Consider the following 3,314-nt stretch of genomic DNA (forward strand, 5'->3'; position numbering starts at 1 on the left):
TGTACATTTCTTATGCAGATAACATAAGGAGTAAATGAATCATTAAGCTCCTTAGCACACGATCTGTAAAGAATACCCTGCCACTCAACATGTTACTTTCCATTTGATGATTGGCTTATTTGTTGTCACAAAGGGTTGAGTAAATTCGATTCATTATCCTGAACTTACTGTTGTGTTGTGTGGAAGAAGCTTTCAGCTTAATTTATTATTTCATTCCTCTTAGGTAGCAATGAAAGAGCCTTGGTGATATATATAGTACATGATATGTTGAGCTGTTAACCAGAAGTTCAATAGTTCAAATCTATATAAATAATTAGTCTTTTCAAATATTCACAGTCCCAGGGACCTGATAGAGGGTCACTGTGTGTCAGAACTGACTCCATAGTAGAAGTTTTGGTTTGAGTATTTTATCCAATACCAGCTGTCATTTTCCATCCTTCTTCCATGGCTAACATAGTAATGTGCTGCTTGAAACTATTTTTAAAATTTTAGAATCTTCATTTAATTGTTGTTGTATGCTGTTGAATCACTTGCAACTCATAGTGACCCTCTGCACAACAGCTCTGAATCCTCCGCTATCCTGACCCAATTGCACCGTCTCTGGCACATCTCTATCCCCATTAGCCCAGTCACTGAGTCAATCCATCTCATCCAGGGTCTTCCTCTCTTTCACTTTCCCTTCACCATTCCAAGCCTGCTATCCCTTTCCAAAAACTGGTCCCACCTTGCAAAATGTCAGATGAAGCCTCAGAATCCTTGCCTTTGATGAGCAACCTGGTTTCACCATATCTAAAATAAACCTGTTTGTTCTCCTAGCAGTCTATAGTATGCTCAGTACTCTTCCCCAGCACCACAGCGCAAAGGCATCAATTCTCCTTCTATCATCCCTAGTCGTTGTCCAGCTTTAATTACATGAGTGCTATTATCCCGAATCTTCTATCTTTCCATCTCCTTACACTTCTTGTTCTTCACAAACTTGCCCTTAAAATAGTGTTTTAATGTATTTTTAATAGAAATAAAAAATAAAGTTTTCTTTTATATTGGTTTGTTTCAAAGTTTATATACATTGTGTTTCACACTATTCTTTATTCACATTGTGTTTCATACAATTATGCCCATTCATTATGTTTTTTAAGGTATTTTCACTTTTCCATGTGACGGAGTGAAAAATCTGTAAATCTAGCCTATTATCTTTCCAGTATTAAAGTAGCATTGAATGGCTTCCAGTTTAATGTAGCATTCTTTTTATATTCCTGCTAATAAAGCAAAGCTAATTCCCTGGAAATTCATAGGAGATACAGAAAAGTAACAGTACTGGACGCATTATCCTCCATTGTTGTTGCTGTTTGATGCTACAGAGTCAACTCCAATTCACAGCAACCACAGGTACAACACAACACAATCTTGGCCCTTCCAGTGCCACGCCCACAACTTTTCAGATGCTTTATCTCATTCTTGTGATCACGGTGTCAATCTGTCTCACAGAGGATCCTCCTCCCCTTCACCATTCCTCTTCCTTTCTAAGCATGAGCTCCCCTAGCGAGGACTGGCCTCCCGTTGACAAAATGTTTAAGTACATGGGACAGTCTCCCAATCCTTGCTTCCAAGGAACACTTTGTCTGCATTTCTTTTAATACAGATTTTTCTTAAATTTTTATTTTATTGGTAATGGTTTATTCTTCTTCAGTCTTCCTTATCATTACTCATTTTCCATACTTATAGGAATCAATTAAAAATACCTTGGCTTGAATGGGTCTTTAAACTTGCATACTTGTTCTTAGCACTTTAAATATATCCTTAACTAAAAATTTTACCAATGGGAAAAGAAACCCACATTTTGATTTCCTGACTGATGTTTCAATGAGTGTCGATTAATGTTTCAATGAGTGTTGACTGTGATACAAGTAAAATTAAATCACTGAAAACTTTAATCATTTTTCCATTTATCGTGATGATGCCTGCTAGTCCAATTGTGGGGACTTGTAATTTTCTTTACATTGAAGTGTAATCCATATAGATGGAGAAAAGGTTGAAACTGTCAAAAACTTCATCTTACTTGGCTCCACAATCAACACCCTTGGTACCAGCAGTCAGGAGATCAGGAGATGTTTTGCACTGGAAATGTCTGCAGTCAGGGAACACTTCAAATTATTAGAAGCAAGGATATCTGAGGACTAAGATGTGTCTGATTCAGGCCATGGTCATTCTGATCACTTGCTATACATTTGAGAGTTGGGTAATGATTATGGATGATAGAAAAATAATTGATGATTTTGAACTGTGATGTTGGAAAAGATTTCTCATGGATTGCCAAAAGAATAAACAAATATGTTTTGGAATAAGTAGGGCAAGATTACTCCTTAGAGGCAAAGATGATTAATATAATACACACACACACACACACACACACACACACACACACACATGTTGTTGTTGTATTGTTAAGTGCCATTGAGTCATAGGCGACTCATAGCGACCCTATGAATGAAGGTCCTCGACACTTGCTTGACTTTCATCCTTTCTCCTGGTTCATAAGGTTTCCCAAGGCAAGCTACTATGGAAGTGGATGCCACTCCTGCTTCCAAATATGTTTTCTAACCATTACTTTACTCAGTAATCTTACAACATACATATGTATGTATTTTTGTGTACATATATTATAATTTTCATATAAAAAAACCTCAGAACAATTAAATATTTTATCCAAAACCATTAATTTAGAAAAAATGAGGGATAATGAACTAATCTTGGAATTCCCTGATTGTTATCTTTATTTTTTACAGTTGTTGTTATGTGATGTTGAGTCACTCAATCATAGTGACACTACATCCAACAGCTCTGAAGCCTGCTCTGTTCTGAGCCTGTCTCACTGACTCCAATACACCTACCCACATTGCCACAGTTATGGTATCAATCTGTCTCATCATAGGTCTTCCTTTCCCATGCTATCCCACCCTTCCAAAATGATGTCTTTCTCTAAGGACTGGTCCTTTCTGGCCATGTACCCAAAGTGTGTGAGATGGTGCTTCAAAATCCTAGCCTCCAAGGAGAAACTTGGTTTCACTTTCTTCAAGACATACTTTTTTGTTTCCTTGGCATCTATAATATGTTCGAGACTCTTCTCCAGCACCATAACTCAAAAGCAACAATTCTTCTTCTGTCATGTTAAGTCGTTGTCCAGCTCTCTGATGCATAGCAAGTAAATTGTGAAGACCATGGCCTAGATCGGGTGTACCTAAGTCTCTAGACGGACATTGTTGCTTCTCAGTACTCTGGAGAGATCCCTGACTGGAGACTCAGTACTATGGAGAGAT

The sequence above is a fragment of the Elephantulus edwardii genome, unplaced genomic scaffold, assembly GCF_000299155.1.
Source record: "Elephantulus edwardii isolate Elephantulus edwardi_28Jun2011 unplaced genomic scaffold, EleEdw1.0 scaffold00150, whole genome shotgun sequence".
NCBI classification, from domain to species: Eukaryota; Metazoa; Chordata; class Mammalia; order Macroscelidea; family Macroscelididae; genus Elephantulus; species Elephantulus edwardii.